This window comes from Salvelinus namaycush, chromosome 4, assembly GCF_016432855.1.
Source record: "Salvelinus namaycush isolate Seneca chromosome 4, SaNama_1.0, whole genome shotgun sequence".
Lineage (NCBI taxonomy): Eukaryota > Metazoa > Chordata > Actinopteri > Salmoniformes > Salmonidae > Salvelinus > Salvelinus namaycush.
Genome location: NC_052310.1, coordinates 51,237,134 through 51,257,075, shown reverse-complemented (window position 1 = coordinate 51,257,075; position 19,942 = coordinate 51,237,134). Strand labels below are relative to the sequence as shown.

At 40.6% G+C, this 19,942-nt stretch overlaps 1 long non-coding RNA gene across 1 annotated transcript; it reads right to left on the bottom strand.

Annotated features, from left to right (window-relative positions):
* Positions 1 to 2,583: 2,583 nt before the first annotated feature.
* On the bottom strand, positions 2,584 to 3,197 carry LOC120046596. Its single transcript, XR_005476826.1, has 2 exons — positions 3,094 to 3,197; positions 2,584 to 2,917 (listed from the first exon to the last, which is right to left on the bottom strand). It is a non-coding gene; the product is annotated as an uncharacterized LOC120046596 (long non-coding RNA).
* Positions 3,198 to 19,942: the final 16,745 nt, after the last annotated feature.

Below are 19,942 nucleotides of genomic sequence, written 5' to 3'. Positions count from 1 at the left end.
ATAGGCTTAACATTCCAAATGTGTCCTAGACTAAAAAAGGATCTGGAGATGCACAAAGAAGGAGAGCTGAAGCTGCTGTGAGAAGCCCTATGCTTTGAATCCTGCTCCTGCAATCGGTAATCACGTCTGAGATATTCAAATCTATGAGCCTCAAATTAAGTCAATTGCTTTCATTGTAACAGGCCATTTTTTATTGCATAAACTGTCTCAGAAGAATCCCCAATACTCATGGAATTTAACATAGTGTCCAAATATCAGCAAATTCTTACAAACCTTTAGACAAAGAAAATATTCACAGTATTTCACAGTTCTCGTCAAAGTACTTATTTTGTGTTTACTGTCAGCTCATTGAAGGTCTTGGCTTTACCCACTAAACATGTTGTTACCAAGACATGATAGGATTTTAGCCATATATTAGATATTGAGACGGGATGATATTTTTTGTGTGATAGAGAGAACAAGAGCAAATCCCATGCATTTGTTTTACCAACCCATGTTAACTCTTTACCCCTGAAAATGATTGGAGACTGACCTCTAGTGGAAACTATTGTAGTTGCAGTATCATATTGTACAGTAAATCTGATTGAACTGGGCTGTACATTAAATATCTTTATATGCACTATGAAAAGAATGATATAGAAGCAACATATCAGTTAGAATCAGAGAACAGGAATAACCAAAACATATTCAGTAGAGTTACTGTACTCCACTGTAATGTGGACTTTTATGTTTGTTTTTCCATGAAAATACAAATTAATCAGATGACTGTCTAGGCCTAAATTATGGACGCTACTCTGAAAGTATAGTTTACCAAGCTACCACTTACTGGAAGAAGTTAAGCTACACTAAAGATAGCCTTAAGACAAATATAGTTTACTTAACTAAAGTTACTTTGAAAAAGCAGTTCACTACATTCAAACTACTTTGTGATAAATTATCAAATCTAAATCTGGAATGTCATAGACCAAATTACAGGAACAGATCACTCTGGAGTCAGATGTTAACAGAATGTGTAATTTAGCCTTTTAAACACAAAAACTATGCTTCAAGTGAGAATTAGGCAGGTCTGATGCCAAAAAAGAAAGGCAATTCTTGCCTACTTCACATACATTTTATCTTTGCAAAAAAAGTAGGGTGTAGGTTCCGCTACATGGCAAAACATGTAATTAACTACTGAAAACAAATCCTAGGTTTGAATTTAGCTCAACTACCACCAAGCTACTGCAAAATGTAGTTAAACTACTAGTTGAACTACATGTAGTTCACTACTCCCCAACACTGAGTGTACATGTATATGTTTTTGATTTGATGTTGGTCAATGGTCTCTGTTTCCAGTTGAAGAAGTAGTATTCAACTTCAAAGTAGCCAGATCAGAGGAATGAATTACTAATGTCAGTGATATTCCTTGAGGTTTCGTATTTTGAATTTCTAGGAAAAATATTAGGAGTTACTTTTACACCTACAAAATCCCAACATGATCCCTGGCTATAATTGTATTAAATGGTCATAAATGTCCATAAAGAGCGAAGTCCATTAAAAGTGTAAAATGTTTGTAGAGATTGCTAGTTGTATTCTTTTCTGCCCTCTAGAGGCCATTTGACACCACACATTGTGTCAAAACAGACAAGGATGCTCTTGTTCAACTATACTGAACAAAAATATAAACGCAACATGGAACAGTCAATTTAAATAAATCAATTAGAGCTTCATCTATGGATTTCACATGACTGGGCAGGGGCGCAGCCATGGGTGGGCTTGAGAGGGTATAGACCCAACCACTTGGGAGCCAGGCCCACACACTGAGGACACAGGCTAAGCCAATCAGAATGACTTTTTCCCCACAAAAGGGCTTTATTACAGACAAAAATTCTCCTCAGTCTCATCAGTTGTCTGGGTGACTAATTTCAGACAATCCCACAGGTAAAGAAGCCGGATATGGCAAAAAGAAATCAACATTGGATGGTCTTCAGAGATAGATGGGAGGGGTTGAGGGTAGCTGAAGAATGGGACTAAAAACAAACTAAAGACAACTATTGTAAAATAGACTGTGTCCGTAAAATGTTGTAGCGACCCGCACAGACAGCGGTGTGTTGTGTGTTAGGCTATTAGTGGGTTGTGTTGTACTTACCAGTGTTCGCGGGGTCCGACATGCCAATCAACCTGCTATCTGCCAATCACGGGAATGCCTGGAATATTCTGATGCTGGGCATCCTGGTGTTTGGCGGAGTGGCGTGGAGGGGGGTTGGGCAGGAGGATGGAGCATTGGAAGTTAAGACCAGGTTTAGCCATTGTTCTTTCTCTTACGTCTGGGCTTCACAAGAGAAGGTCACGGTTGGCTTGTGGGGTATCTTTCATTTATTTGGCGTGGGCTACGGCCAAACATTAGCCTGTGTAATGTTGGGTTAATAAACCATCAATTCATAAACTCAAGCCTCTTTCTGGACAATTGTTCCTTTATGATCTAGTCAGGTCATGACAGTATGTATAAGCTGGAAGTAGAAGCCTACAGTAAGTGTTGTTGTCCAGTAGTTTACTCCAATTAGGGGAGGGGTGGTAGGGTTAGGGGAAAATAATTAAGGAAAATATATTTTAAAATATATATTTTATATACAGTATATGTTTAAGAAAAAAATGTATTGGGGATTGGAAATGATGAAGACAATTACATTGATGGAAGCCACAATATATCCACAATATTAAAGTTGATCTTCCCAATAATAAAAAATAATAATATTTAAAAACAAATTGTGCACAACATTTTAGAGAAATAGACAGAAACAGAAACACACAGAAACACAATAATTACTTAAGTAATACATTTAGAAAGGCACAAAGTAAAATTATGGGTTACACTAAAAGCAGCAGTCTGGTCATCGCTCCACTGGCTAGTAATGTTTTCAGCACATCGTGCTGCCTCCTGTTGACAGATAGTGGAAAGAGATGTCATACATCTGTTTGAAATCCGAGTACCAAAACATGTCAACTTCAAGTTAGATTTACCAAGAGTAACTGATCAGAATTGCATTATTGGTAAAAGTTGACCAAAATATTTAATGGTTTTTAGACTAAATTCAGGGATGAAGTTATCCATACTGCAAGCTGAGTAGAGAGCTGTTTAAACATCAAGGTGGTTGAGGAGCAGCTATTGTTCCCAACATCTTCCTCCTGAGCAACAGCATATGAGAGGACAGCTGGCAGACACAAAAACATTCCGAATTACACAACAGTCTCAACCTTGTCTCTGCCAATGCATAGTTGTTCTGCTGATTGAAGAATTAGTGCCATGATGTGACAGGTTGATACTTGGCATGTAGGCCTACTGTGTTTAAATACATTGTTACCATAAACTCAAACACATATAATGAATATGAAGGCTCAATTAAGTTTCTACCCCATCATGGCTTGCCTTCTTATCTGTCAGTGAGCAAAAGCAAAGTAGAACTCTTCTTGTTGTAGTTTGTGTCATGTTGTCAATGTTGTTTCTTCCCTCAGTCTAAGTTGTAACCACCGTTGGTGTATTTAACCACTGACTGGAATTTGGGGAGGGTACAAAGTTTGTTGCTACTGACCAGTTTCCCAGTCATGGGCCAGACTGTGGACTTTCGGGAATTCACAGATTTCGCAATTGTTCAGAAATGTTGTACAATTCAGCAAATTTCTTCATTTCTCACAGAGATGACATTGCTTGTTCTGGATTATGTTTTTGTCAGCATTATATTAACAGGCCATGAGTTATATTCAATTTACACTGTACATGTTTGAGTGAATTCCTTAACTGAGCTGATGGGGGCACTGTTACTGCATGTTTTTTTTTCTTCACATTGTCAACGGATCACTTTACATTTGTTGATGCAGGCAGTTGTTATTTTAAAGTTATGATAATGCTTCATTCTTTTCAGAAAATACATTCACCCTCTAGTTATTTTGTTTCAGTTGAGTGAATGTTGCTGTAAGATTTCAAAGACCCATTTGTGTCGCTGTCTGCACATGGATCTGTGAGATCACTCAGTGATGCATAATGTGACCATCCTACACAGTGGCCAAAGGGACAGGTTGAGTCAAAAAGCATGACTGATTGACTAATAAGTATGGGTGGCATTCATTATGGATGGAGATGAACAGAGAAACATTCATTATGCATGGAGATGATCAGGGAAACATTCATTATGGATGGAGATGAACAGAGAAACATTCATTATGCATGGAGATGATCAGGGAAACATTCATTATGGATGGAGATGAACAGAGAAACATTCATTATGCATGGAGATGATCAGGGAAACATTCATTATGGATGGAGATGAACAGAGAAACATTCATTATGCATGGAGATGATCAGGGAAACATTCATTATGCATGGAGATGATCAGGGAAACATTCATTATGCATGGAGATGATCAGGGAAACATTCATTATGCATGGAGATGATCAGGGAAACATTCATTATGTATGGAGATGATCAGAGAAACATTCATTACGCATGGAGATGATCAGGGAAACATTCATTATGCATGGAGATGATCAGGGAAACATTCATTATGTATGGAGATGATCAGAGAAACATTCATTACGCATGGAGATGATCAGGGAAACATTCATTGTGTATGGAGATGATCAGGGAAACATTTATTGTGTATGGAGATGATCAGGGAAACATTCATTGTGTATGGAGATGATCAGGGAAACATTCATTATGTATGGGGATGATCAGGGAAACATTCATTATGCATGGGGATGATCAGGGAAACATTCATTACGCATGGAGATGATCAGGGAAACATTCATTGTGTATGGAGATGATCAGGGAAACATTTATTGTGTATGGAGATGATCAGGGAAACATTCATTATGCATGGGGATGATCAGGGAAACATTCATTATGCATGGAGATGATCAGGGAAACATTCATTATGCATGGAGATGATCAGGGAAACATTCATTACGCATGGAGATGATCAGGGAAACATTCATTGTGTATGGAGATGATCAGAGAAACATTCATTACGCATGGGGATGATCAGGGAAACATTCATTGTGTATGGAGATGATCAGGGAAACATTCATTACGCATGGAGATGATCAGGGAAACATTTATTGTGTATGGAGATGATCAGAGAAACATTCATTACGCATGGGGATGATCAGGGAAACATTCATTGTGTATGGAGATGATCAGGGAAACATTCATTGTGCATGGAGATGATCAGGGAAACATTCATTATGCATGGGGATGATCAGGGAAATATTCATTGTGCATGGAGATGATCAATGAAACATTCATTATGCATGGAGAAGATCAGGGAAACATTCATTATTTAAAGTTTTGGAAATAAAATTGAGCTCATTAAGACGGAAAGTGAGTTTTGTTGGATTTGATCAAAAATCGAAGTTATTCAAATACAATTTACAAGCTTTCATCTTTGTCACACAAGCTGTCAACTTTTGACATCGTTGACTATTTGACGGTATATTTACTGCATTTACTGGCAACGCAATACATTCATATTTTTTTCATGGCATACTTTTGTTGTCTTTTAAATTGCAATCAGTATAGTGTATACCACATTTATGACAAAAAATGCAACAATAAACTGTAAATCACTGCGGACAGTGAATGTAACACACTAATAATTATAATTCAAATTATAAGTTTGCCCTTTCTATGAATAGATGCAGGCTGAATAGACATCAGAAAATGGTAATTGTCATAAAAATCTGATCATCCATTGCACACACTGATATGCCCCTGTGACCGGTGTCAGTACTGTGATGAATGGTTGGAGAAAACAGGGTCCCTTTTTTCAGTTGAACCTTTTTCAAATATCAATGATATTCTCCCAGGATTCTACCACTCCTTCATCGTCATTCTATTAAATTACCGAAGTGTCAGAAAAGGCAGCTCAGTTGTCAAATGACTCACATGGAACAATTCTAGTTTCCGAGAATGAGCTAATTGATATTCAAGCTGCTGACACCTATGGTGGAGATTATGCGTTGTCTGGACTAGCGCCTCAAGGGAAAGTTCAAACACGGCAACACATTATTCAATATTATAAAACAAATTGTTTGGATCATGGATGCTGATTGGTTGATATTTAGGGAGTTGTGTCATAATGTCAAAATTCCACTGTCTGCAGCCCAGGCAGGAAATTCATAAACTTAATCTCCCTTGGGAAAAAGTGTCTTCACATTATTTTTACATGCTACTTTTTGGTTTACAACATTTGGGGGTTGTATAAACCTACCTGTCTGCCTTTACAACCTGTGCAACAGTGTATCATTTTACAAATATAATTTCTCCCGTGCCAGCAAAGAAGAGGAAAACATTGGCTGTCACCAACCAATGCCAGGACCATGGACAGTTCTTCCACTCGTGTGCCATCCAGGCAGTTCACCCATGATAAAAGTCAGTTTTCGACATCCATCCATGTCTGAGGACATCGGGAGATGAACTGTAAACCGGCTACTAGGGGCAACAGTGAGTGCTAATACCTTCAAGTAGGTTTCAGTTTTTCTAGGGCATTGGGGACAGCGGATGACTGAATGCATATGCCTCTGATTCTAAAGGTTTGAATCCAATAATGGAAAGTTGTTTTTTTATTTTTGTTTTAAGCCATCCCAAACCTTAACCCTTAACTTAACCATTCGGAGTTAATGCCTAACCTTAAGAATTCGGAGTTAATGCCTAAACTTAACCTTAAACACTTTGAAATTTGACGTTTGATGAACATCGTTGAACGTCTAATTCTGACGGTTGGTTAGCTATGACTCGCCAAACATAGTTGTTGCCTATGTAGGCCTATTGGATATTTATTCACTCATTATTTATGAAAGTTCTTGTTTCTCATCATCATTGAATCTCTAACTACAGGTCAATGATTTGTTTAGCCAAATGAATTGAACGATTAGAACTAACGACTGGGTCAAAACAGTAGAAAATAACTAAAAAGACCAGCCCGCTTGTGTAGCAACTTCAGACTGCAAAAACACATTTTCTTGTTAAAATAATGTTTTGAATGAAAACATTTAATTAATTAAGGAAGGGGGAACATCAGTGGTGACTCCTGGAGGGTCACCGGTGACATGTCTGGCCGGTACCATGAGGCGAGGTCTGGAGGTAGCAGCACCCTCGGGCTGGAACTAGCACGGTGCTGGCAGGTGGGCTTTGAGAGTCCCCTACGTCCTGGCTGCACTTGACATCTGCAGTAGCTACAGGCTGTGGCTTCATCCTAGGAGCAGGCGAAGAATCCACTGCTGGCTTGGGCTCCAGGCCAGGAGCGGGAAGGCAGATGGAGCCTTCGTGGTTGAAAGTTCTAGTACAGTCTAAAAAACGGTCCCCAACTAAACTTTACGTCCTCATTGGCTGAAGAGGATAACCACTCTGAGCTTGAGCGGGAGGGGCCTAAGTCCAAACGTCCACTTTTGCACACCGATTGGCTGAAACCAGGAGTCTGTGATAGACAACTGAGAAGGGGAGAAATCACCCTAATTGGACTCTGGGGAAAGTCACGTGCACAGGCATTGCCTTTTTTACACTTGCCTTTCCCAATCATCCATTTGTTGTCATCCAGACAGTGACCCTGTCTGAATACACATGCTTGCGTCCTAAATAGTAGGTTGTTTGAGTATGATGGGAAAAAAGGGACGTTTTAATAGTATGCAACATTTTGAAAATCAATTATACTTTCATTAAATGCCCGGATGTCATACTAATTTCGGCTTTGACAACAGCTGATCAATTAGATATGGGGATGTGCTACCGAAATCAACAAATAGCGGGAAACAACGCAAATAGAAACTTTTATAGAATGTGAATTTTCTAAAATCTATTATGGTTTAAATTCCAGAATATTTTACTGACTGATATTTTACTCGACCCTTCATGTAGTAAAATTTGATGCAAACTTTTCCACAATGCATTGGAAGAGGTGGGCTGGGAGTGATAGGCCCTAGTTCTCTTCAGGTAGCCAAACAACAAAACTAGACTATTTAATGAGGAACATGCCGAATAGTGATGCTTCTGCAGTGATGTTCAAATGTATGCTAAGTAGTTTTTTTTTCTCCACTCCTGCATTAACTTGGCTGCGTGCTTAGGGCCATTGTCCTGTTGGAAGGTGAACCTTCACCCCAATATGAGGTCCTGAGCGCTCTAGAGCAGGTTTTCATCAATGATCTCTCTGTACTTTGCTCCGTTCATCTTTCCTCAATCCTGACTAGTCTCCCAGTCCCTGCCGCCGAAAAACATCCCAACAGCATTATGCTGCCATCACCATGCTTGACTGTAGGGATGGTGCCAGGTTTCCTCCAGACACGACGCTTGGCATTCAGGCCAAATAGTTCAATCTTGGTTTCATCAATCTTGGCTTCATTAATCCAGAAAGTCTTGTTTCTCATGGTCTGAGAGTCCTTTAGGTGCCTTTTGGCAAACTCCAAGCGGGTTGTCATGTGCCTTTTACTGAGGAGTGGCTCCCGTCTGGCCGCTTTTCCATAAAGGCCTGATTGGTGGAGTGCTGCAGAGATGGTTGTCCTTCTGGAAGTTTCTCCCATCTCCACCGAGGAACTCTGGAGCTCTGTCAGCGTGAGCATCGGGTTCTTGGTCACCTCCCTGACCAAGGCCCTTCTCCCCCTATTGCTCAATTTGGCCGGGCGGCCAGCTCTTGGAAAAGTGTTGGTGGTTCCAAACTTCTTTAATAAAAAAATTATGGAGGCCCCTGTGTTCTTAGCAACCTTCAATGCTGCAGACATTTTTTGGTACCCTTCCCCAGATCTGTGCCTTGACACAATCCTGTCTCGTAGCTTTACGGACAATTATTTTGACCTCATGGCCTGTTTTTTGCTCTGACATGCACTGTCAACTGTGGGACCTTATATAGACAGATGTGTGCCTTTCCAAATCATGTCCATTCAATTTAATTTACCACAGGTAAATTTACCACTTGTCCAATCAAGTTGTAGAAACATCTCAAGGATGAACAATGGAAACAGGATGCATCTGAGCTCAATTTCGAGTCTCATAAGTAAAGGGTCTGAATTCTTATGTAAATAAGGTTTTTCTGTTTTTTATATTTTATATTTTAATAGATTGATGAGGTACTGTTTTTATTTAATCAAATTTAGAATAACCTTTCTAGGACACACGTTCCGGTAGCGGAACCCCTGACAACATTCCGCTGAAAAGGCAGCGCGGGAAATTCAAAAATATTTTTTTTGAAATATGTAACTTTCACACATTAACAAGTCCAATACAGCAAATGAAAGATAAACATCTTGTTAATCTACCCATCGTGTCCGATTTAAAAAATGTTTTACAGCGAAAACACAACATATTAGATCACCGCCAAGTCCAGAAAACACACAGCCATTTTCCCAGCCAAAGATAGGAGTCACAAAAAGCAGATATAGAGATAAAATTAATCACTAACCTTTGATGATCTTCATCAGATGACACTCATAGGACATCATGTTACACAATACATGTATGTTTTGTTCGATAATGTGCATATTTATATAAAAAAATCTCAGTTTACATTGGCGCCATGTTCAGAAATGCCTCCAAAATATCCAGAGAAATTGCAGAGAGCCACATCAAATAACATAAATACTCATCATAAACTTTGATGAAAGATACATGTTTCACATAGAATTAAAGATACACTTGTTCTTAATGCAACCGCTGTGTCAGATTTCAAAAAAACTTTACGGAAAAAGCACACCATGCAATAATCTGAGCCGGCGCTCAGATAGAAATAAAATTTCTCCGCCATGTTGGAGTCAACAGAAATACGAAATGACATAAATATTCCCTTACCTTTGATGATCTTCATCAGAATGCACTCCCAGGAATCCTAGTTCCACAAGAAATTGTTGTTTTGTTCGATAATGTCCATTATTTATGTCCAAGTAGCTACTTTCGTTAGCACGTTTAGTGCACATATCCAAACGCTCGCGCAGATCCAGGCGAACGTCGGACGAAAACTTCAAAAAGTTATATTACAGGTCGAATAAACTTGTCAAACTAAGTAGAGAATCAATCTTTAGGATGTTGTTATCATAAATATTCAATAACATTCCAACCGGAGAATTCCTTTGTGTCTATAGAAGTAATGGAACGCAAGTCAATATCATTTGGAATGCGCATGACCAGGACCTGGCACTCTGCCAGACCACTGACTCAAACAGCTCCCATACGGCCCCACATCACAGTAGAAGCTTCATTCAATGTTCTACAGACTGTTGACATCTAGTGGAATGCATAGGAAGTGCAAACAGATCCATATCCCACTGGGATTTGAATAGGCGATGAGTTGAAAATCGACCAGCCTCAGAATTCTCACTTCCTGTTTGGATTTTTTCTCAGGTTTTTGCCTGCCATATGAGTTTTGTTATACTCACAGACATCATTCAAACAGTTTTAGAAACTTCAGAGTGTTTTATATCCAATAGTAATAATACTATGTATATATTAGCATCTGGGACAGAGTAGGTGGCAGTTCACTCTGGGCACGCTATTCATCCAAAGTGAAAATGCTACCCCCTATCCCTAAAAAGATAGGGCTGTAACGTAACAAAATGTGGAAAAAGGGAAGGGGTCTGAAAACAGTATGTTGAAATGAAATTATTTGTTTCTGTCTTTAGTCCTTTTTAAATGTGGTCGATGGGCTATATGGGCAACGGTATTGTGCTTATGTAATAGTCTGCCTATAACCAGCCTGGGTAGGCCTATAACTCCATTCCTATTCTATTCAGAGTTTAGAGAAATTGGAAATTAGCTATTATCAGGCTGATTAATGCGATGCGTCTTTTGAATTTTGAAAAATCCATCCGAACTCGGCCCCGCCCCACCTACCCAGCCAGTCAGGAGCCACTGCTTTGCGACCGTGGCATACTGCATACTTTTTACTAAACGATACGTGCTAAATAGTATGCGACGATGAGTACATAGTATGCAGTTTAAAACTTTTTATGGCTGCAGCCCGACACCGGTACACTTATGACAACATCCAGCTCAAGTGCAGGGCGCGAAATTCAAAAGATATTTTTTAAAAATATTTAACTTTCACACATTAACAAGTCCAAGACACCAGATGAAAGGTACACATCTTGTGAATCAAGCCAACATGTCCGATTTTTTAAATGTTTTACAGGGAAGACACAATATGTAAATCTATTAGCTAACCACGTTAGCAAAAGACACCACTATTCTTACTCCATCAGTTTTTACTCCATCAGTAGCTATCACAAATTCGACCAAATAAAGATATAAATAGCCACTAACCAAGAAACAACTTCATCAGATGACAGTCTGATAACATATTTATTGTATAGCATATGTTTTTTCGAAAAATTTGCATATTTCAGGTATAAATCATAGTTTACATTTCAGCTACAATCAGAAATTGCACCGAAAGCAGCCATAATATTTACAGACACCAACGTCAAATACCTAATTACTCATCATAAAACATTTCTGAAAAATACATAGTGTACAGCAATTGAAAGACAGGCATCTTGTGATTCCAGACAATATTTCCGATTTATTAAATGTTTTACAGCGAAAACAAAATGTAGCGCTATATTAGCGTAGCCACAATAGCCAGAAACACTTGGGCGCCCACGACCAGTTCACATGCACGACAGATATTAGAAATAGCATCATAAAATGTTTCTTACTTTTGGTGATCTTCCGTCAGAATGTTGGACAAGGTGTCCTTTGTCCAGAACAGTCGTTGTTTTGATCTGGAACGGCAAATTTCCCTCTTGATTTAGCATGGGCACTTGCCAAGTGGCACGGATCTCTCCAACGTCAACAAAGTCAGAGAACGGAACACGGCAAAACTCCCGAAAAAATTTCAATAATCTGATTAAACTATATTGAAAAAACATACGTTACGATGATATGGTCACATGTATCAAATAAAATCCGAGCCGGAGATAGTTGTCGTCCATAACGGCAGCAAAACAGAAGGCAATCCCACTGTCCAAGTCGCGTGCTTCAGAGTACCGGAAATGACGGTCACGTCATACAAAGAGTTTGTATTCCAATTCAGATGAAGATAAACACAAAATTTCTTCTCTCACAGCCTCTTGACACCCAGAGGAAGGCGTATGAAGTGTACGTAGACTCTTACGTATCATGACCATGTATAGGCAGGAAGTTGAACAGAGCATATATTTCTGACATTCCACTTCCTGGTCAGGAAAAGTGCTGCAGAATGAGTTCTGTTTCACTCAGAGAAATAATTCAAACGGTTTTAGAAACTAGAGAGTGTTTTCTATCCAATAGTAATAATAATATGCATATTGTACGAGCAAGAATTGAGTACGAGGCCGTTTGAAATGGGCACTATTTAACTGGCTACTCAATACTGCCCCTTGCAGCCATAACAGGTTATGTAGTACGCTAGTATGGGTATTCGGACACTACCACAGTACTTTCAAGCTCTCTTTAACAGTTCCCCTCACAAAGGTTAAATGCTTTATTTTTATCTTTTGACTTTTTTAACACTCATAGGAACCAATTGTCCTGAATGCCATGCCTTTTAGACAGTCATTTTTAATGCTTTCCACAAGCACAATTAACCTTCATAATTTCTTACATCATTTGAAGCCAGGTAGTATGTAATTACCTGAATGGTACCATTTGCCTTTCACGGGAGACTGTGTTTGAGAGCCAAACCCAATCTGAGATTCTTAACTTAGAGGAGGTTAACTCTTTAAACAAAGGTAAATGAGCCACTGTTTCTGTTAAAATGTGAAGTTTGGTAATTGTATTTTCCATTGGGTATGGCTAGCTTATGAATTAATCATTTATTTACATTATATAACCTGATGCTACACTAACCATGCACTGTTCTGGCCAACCCTGAGGCTTTATAGTGACCCCTTGAAATGTATTTTCCTTCCTGTCTTAGAGATGGAGTCCATGCAAGAAGAAAAGAGAGGTCTCCATTTGGAGTGACAAGGACTGGAACACATTATGAGAGGTACATATTTGATCCAGGTCTGTTGTCAGGTAAATGTTTGAAGGCCAATCCACCAGATAAAACAAACAATGTGAAAGACAACGTACTGTAGAACATGTGCAGACGGTTCGATCCCAGGCTGTGTCGCAGCCGGCCGCGACCGGGAGACCCATGAAGTGGCGTACAATTGGCCCAGCTTCGTCCGGGATAGGGGAAGGTTTGGCCGGCCGTGTTGTTCTTGTCCCATCGCGCTCTAGCGACTTCTGTGGCGGGCCCGGGCACAATGCTGACAGGTATGACAGGTATGTGTAATGTTATTAATCATTGTTTATTTTAGACCTGGAGAGCCAGCTGAATAAGTCTAAATCAATGACAGAGTCACTGAGAGCAGAGATTCTGATGGTCAGCCAGAAGCCCCTCACAGAAAGCACTTGCTTAAGGTAATCAATTGCACATCAAAACTGGCCAGCTGCACCCATGAGAGACATGTAAAGATGCCTGAAGACTCCAGTGCCTTGCTTGGAACCTCACTGACTACACATTGCGTGTATAGCGTTTGCGTGAGGAGAGTGGTCCATTACTGCTAAATCAAGGCTTATCCTGGGGTGTGTATGGAGTCAGAACTTAGATCACAAATGTGCTTGGAAGCATATACAATATATATGTGAGGACTGTTTTACAGATATACCCAGGATCATATCAGCAATGCTGACAGAACAGCAAGGCTCTGGGTATTTGGTGTGTGAGTCATAAATTGTTGCACATTTATTGTCTTCCTGTCTCATTCTGTTAATGGTTCTGTTTGAGAAGCGTTGAATGAACGTGCACCCAACCTGCCTCTCGGGCACTCTTCAGACCAGGATGTGTAAATAAAGCAGCATTACTCCAATCCCATTAATTAAGACTTTGATGTGTTGCCCGTATTATTCGGTCAAAAGAAGAACAAGCTCCGATTCACATGTGAAGAGCTTAATGAAAAGGATGGATCGCTACAGAATCTGTCCCAGGGAGGCATTGTTTGCCTCCCCCTGCTTTTAAATCATACGTGGGGGAAGCATGTTCTGTTCCTCTGTCCCCACAAATCTCCTTCATTACTGACGGCCTGATTAGTCCACAGGATGTGCTGAGGATGGGGGTTTTGGGGTAGCTGCACTCACTGTTATGATAATTCCTCCTGGGGGTGTTCATTAATCATTCTTCAAACGCTGACCCAAACTGAGTTTTTACTCACCTATTGATTGTTTGAAATTGAATGCATGTCATTTTAATGAGTGCTGTCTTTTAAAAGTGTAGGTGTGCAAGCCAATCTCTATTTCCAATATGCTGGCGCGGTCAACATTTGGTTGTAGTATCTGTCAGACAATTTTTTATGTTAAATTTAATGTACGTGTGTAATGAGAAACTAGCTTTTCATAGGCTTAACATTCCAAATGTGTCCTAGACTAAAAAAGGATCTGGAGATGCACAAAGAAGGAGAGCTGAAGCTGCTGTGAGAAGCCCTATGCTTTGAATCCTGCTCCTGCAATCGGTAATCACGTCTGAGATATTCAAATCTATGAGCCTCAAATTAAGTCAATTGCTTTCATTGTAACAGGCCATTTTTATCGCAGACACTGTCTCAGAAGAATCCCCAATTCTCATGGAATTTCACACAGTGTCCAAATACCAGCAAAGCGTTACAAACCCTTAGACCAAACAAAAAAACATAATGCTTGTGTATTTTACTATTTTTCTATTTGAAAATATTCACAGTACTTCACAGTTCTCGTCACAGTACTTATTTTGTGTTTTACTGTCAGCTCATTGAAGGTTTTTGCTTTACCCACTAAACATGTTGTTACCAAGACATGATAGGATTTTAGCCATATATTAGGTATTGAGACGGGATGCTATTTTTTGTGTGATAGAGAGAACAAGAGCAAATCCCATGCATTTGTTTTACCAACCCATGTTAACTCTTTACCCCTGAAAATGATTGGAGACTGACCTCTAGTGGAAACTATTGTAGTTGCAGTATCATATTGTACAGTAAATCTGATTGAACTGGGCTGTACATTAAATATCTTTATATGCACTATGAAAAGAATGATATAGAAGCAACATATCAGTTAGAATCAGAGAACAGGAATAACCAAAACATATTCAGTAGAGTTACTGTACTCCACTGTAATGTGGACTTTTATGTTTGTTTTTCCATGAAAATACAAATTAATCAGATGACTGTCTAGGCCTAAATTATGGAAGCTACTCTGAAAATACAGTTTACCAAGCTAACAATTACTGGAAGAAGTTAAGCTACACTAAAGATTGCCTTAAGACAAATATTGTTTTCTTAACTAAAGTTACTTTGAAAAAGCAGTTCACCACATTCAAACTACTTTGTGTTAAATTATCATATCCAAATCTGAAATGTCATAGACAAAAAATTGCCAAAACAGATCACTCTGGAGTCAGATGTTAACAGAATGTGTAATTTAGCCTAAAACTATGCTTCAAGTGAGAATTAGGCAGGTCTGATGCCAAAAAAGAAAGGCAATTCTTGCCTACTTCACATATATTTTATTTGTGCAAAAAAAAATTGGGTGTAGGTTCCAGTGGTTAGCTACACCGCTACATGGCAAAAAAAGTAATTAACTACTAAAAACAAATCCTAGGTTTGACTTTAGTTCAATTACCACCAAGCTACTGCAAAATGTAGTTAAACTACTAGTTGAACTAGATGTAGTTCACTACTCCCCAACACTGAGTGTACATGTATATGTTTTTGATTTGATGTTGGTCAATGGTCTCTGTTTCCAGTTGAAGAAGTAGTATTCAACTTCAAAGTAGCCAGATCAGAGGAATGAATTACTAATGTCAGTGATATTCCTTGAGGTTTCGTATTTTGAATTTCTAGGAAAAATAGTAGGAGTTACTTTTACACCTACAAAATCCCAACATGATCCCTGGCTATAATTGTATTAAATGGTCATAAATGTCCCTAAAGAGAGAAGTCCATTAAAACTGTAAAATGTTTGCAGAGATTGCTAGTTGTATTCTTTGCTGCCCTCTAGAGGCCATTTGACACCACACATTGTGTCAAAACAGACAAGGATGCTCTTGTTCAACTATACTGAACAAAAATATAAACGCAACATGGAACAGTCAATTTAAATAAATAAATTAGGCCTTCATCTATGGATTTCACATGACTGGGCAGGGGCGCAGCCATGGTTGGGCTTGAGAGGGTATATACCTAACCACTTGGGAGCCAGGCCCACTTACTGAGGACACAGGCCAAGCCAATCAATTTTTCCCCACAAAAGGGCTTTAATACAGACAAAAATTCTCCTCAGTTTCATCAGCTCTCTGGGTGACTGATATCAGACGATCCCACAGGTAAAGAAGCCGGATATGGCAAACAGAAATCAAAATTGGATGGTCTTCAGAGATAGATGGGAGGGGTTGAGGGTAGCTGAAGAATGGGACTAAAAACAAACTAAAGACAACTATTGTAAAATAGACTGTGTCCGTAAAAGGTATATAGTATGTATAAGCTGGAAGTAGAAGCCTACAGTAAGAATTGTTGTCCAGTAGTTCACTCCAATTAGGGGAGGGGTGGTAGAGTTAGGGGAAAATAATAAAGGAAAATATATTCAAAAATCTATATTTTATATACAGTATATGTTTAAGAAAAAAATGTATGGGGGATTGGAAATGATGAAGACAATTACATTGATGGAAGCCACAATATATCCGCAATATTAAAGTTGATCTTCCCAATAAAATTATTAAAAAAAAAAAATTGTACACAACATTTTAGAGAAATACATTTTTTTTTTATGTGTATGGAACATTTCTGAGATCTTTAATTTCAGCCCATGAAAACATGTTCCATTGCTTTTTTTGTTCAGTATAGTACTGTAGTACCAACACAATGACTCATTTATATAATTGACGATTATGGGATCCAACATACACTACAAGTATGTGGATACCTGCTCGTCAAACATCTCATTCCAAAATCATGGGCATTAATATGGAGTTGGTCCCCCCTTTGCTGCTATAACATCCTCCACTCTTCTGGGAAGGCTTTCCACTAGATGTTGGAACATTGCTGCAGAGACTTGCTTCCATTCAGCCACAAGAGCATTAGCGAGGTCGGGCACTGATGTTGGGTGATTAGGCCTGGCAGTCGGTGTTCCAATTCATCCCTAAGGTTTTCATTGGGGTTGAGGTCAGGTCTCTGTGCAGGCCAGTCAAGTTCTTCAACACCGATCTCGACAAACCATTTCTGTATGGACCTCGCTTTGTGCACGGGGGCATTGTCATGCTGAAACAGGAAAGGGCCTTCGCTAAACTGTTGCCACAAAGTTGGATGCACAGAATCATCTAGAGTATTATTGTGTGCTGTAGCGTTAAGATTTCCCTCCACTGGAACTAAGGGGCCTAGCCCGAACAATGAAAAACAGCCCCATACTATTATTCCTCCTCCACCAAACTTTACAGTTGGCACTATATATATTGGGGCAGGTAGCATCCTCCTGGCATCCACCAAACCCAGATTAGTCCGTCAGACTGCCAGATACGGAAGCGTAATTCATCACTACAGAGAACGCGCTTCCACTACTCCAGAGTCCAATGGTGGCGAGCTTTACACCACTCCAGCCGATGCTTGGCATTGCGCTTGGTGATCTTAAGCTTGTGTGCAGCTGCTCGGCCATGGAAACCCATTTCATGAAGCTATCGTCAAACAGCTCTTGTGCTGACATTGCTTCCAGAGGCAGTTTGGAACTCGGTAGTGAGTGTTGCAGCCGAGGACAGACGATTTTTACATGCTACGCGCTTCAGAACTCGGCGGTCCCATTCTGTGAGCTTGTGTGGCCTACCACTTTGCGGCTGAGCCTGTAACGGGTGGCGTCGTCGGATGAAGAGGAATCGGACCAAAGCGCACCCTCGTAGCGGGCCCCGGACTGGGAACCCTCGTAGCGGCCGGGCTAAAGTGGGCATTCAGCCTGGAGGAGTGGTGCGTGGGGCTGCCACAGGGCCCACCAGGCTGGGGAGACCTACAGGAGGCCTTGTGCGTAGAGGAGGCACCGGATGAACCGGGCTGTGGGGGTGCACTAGAGCTCTGGTGCGCAGTCTTGGCACCACTCCTCCAGGCTGAATGCCCACTTTAGCCCGGCCCCTCCAGAGTGCAGGCACAGGTCGAACCGGGCTGTGGGGGAGCACTGGAGATCTGGTGCTTACCACTCGCACCTCTCCACTTGGCTCAATGCCCACTTTAGCCCGGCACGGGCAGAGCGCAGGCATAGGACGAACTGAGCAGTCCCAGCGCCCCGGAGACACAGTACGCAGAGCCGGCGCAGGATACCCTGGGTCGAAACGGCGCACCGGAGACCAAGCGCGCTGAGCTTCCACAATCCGCCCTGGCTGGATGCCCACTCTCACATGGCACTTGCGGGGGGCTGGCATATAGCGCTCCGGGCTATGAGCGCGCACTGGAGACACCGTGCGCTTTACCGCATAACACGGTGCCTGACCAGTAAAACGCTGCTTCCGGTAAGCACGGGGAGTTGGCTCAGGTCTATCGCCTGACTCCGCCAATCTCCCTATGTGCCCCCCCCCCCCATTTTTGGGCGGGCTGCCTCTCATGCCTGCTGCGCTGCCTTGCCTCATATCGCCGCCTCTCAGCTTTAGCTGCCTCCAGCTCCATTTTTGGGCGGCGATATTCCCCAGCCTGTCTCCAGGGTCCATTTCCGTCCAATATCTCCTCCCATGTCCAGGAGTCCTGAACCCTCTGCTCCTCCATACCACGCTTCTTGGTCCGTTGGTGGTGGGTAGTTCTGTAACGGGTGTCGTCGTCAGATGAAGAGGAATCGGACCAAAGCGCAGCGTTGTAAGTGTTCATGACTTTTTATTTAAACTGAACACTAAACAAAAATAACCGAAACCGAAACAGTCCTGTCAGGAGCAAAACACTAAACAGAAAACAACTACCCACAAAACACAGGTGGGAAAAAGCTGCCTAAGTATGATTCTCAATCAGAGACAACAATAGACAGCTGCCTCTGACAGCTGCCACCCGGCCAAACACAAAGAAATACAAAACATAGAAAATGAACATAGATTGCCCACCCAAATCACACCCTGACCAAACCAAAATAGAGACATAAAAAGCTCTCTACGGTCAGGGCGTGACAGAGCCGTTGTTGCTGCTAGATGTTTCCACATCACAATAACAGCACATAAAGTTGACGGGGGCAGCTCTATCAGGGCAGACATTTTACAAACTGACTTGTTGGAATGGTAGCATCCTATGACGGTGCCACGTTGAAAGTCACTGAACTCTATAGTAGGGCCATTCTACCACCAATGCTTTTCTATGGAGATTGCATCGCTGTGTGCTTGTTTTTATACACCTGTCAGTAACGGGTGTGGCTGAAATAGCCGAATCCATTAATTTGAAGGGGTGTCCACATACTTTTGTGTCTAGTGTATATCTTCTATAGATCATTTCCATGTCATCCCTGAATTTGATTGACCATTAATTGATTGATTTATGATATAATAGTTAATGAGTTCAAATCCCGTTTGAGTCTTTGCTATGCTGACCTTGATTTCAGATTATGACCCGGATTCATTCAAATCAGGCCATTTTACAAAGTGGTTTGCAGCTTTTGAACTGTCAGTATTATGCTAATCCTCACATCACTTGGGATTTTAGAATGCTTATTATATATCCTTTGAGATTATAGTAGTCTGATCATTTAACAACTGCGTTTTGTATTTGAATTTGAAGGACATCAAATAAGAAATATGCAACCTGCATGAAGAACGTTTGGTGTCTACCGCTTCAGAGCTAGTAGGATCTTAAACCTCATATGTCGTTCAAGTTGACAGAGATACGATTTATTTTACTCTGCTACGATAATCCTTGCACTCTTACTAGCTGCTAAAACTCTCAACATTAATGAGGAGAATAATGAAGACGATTGATA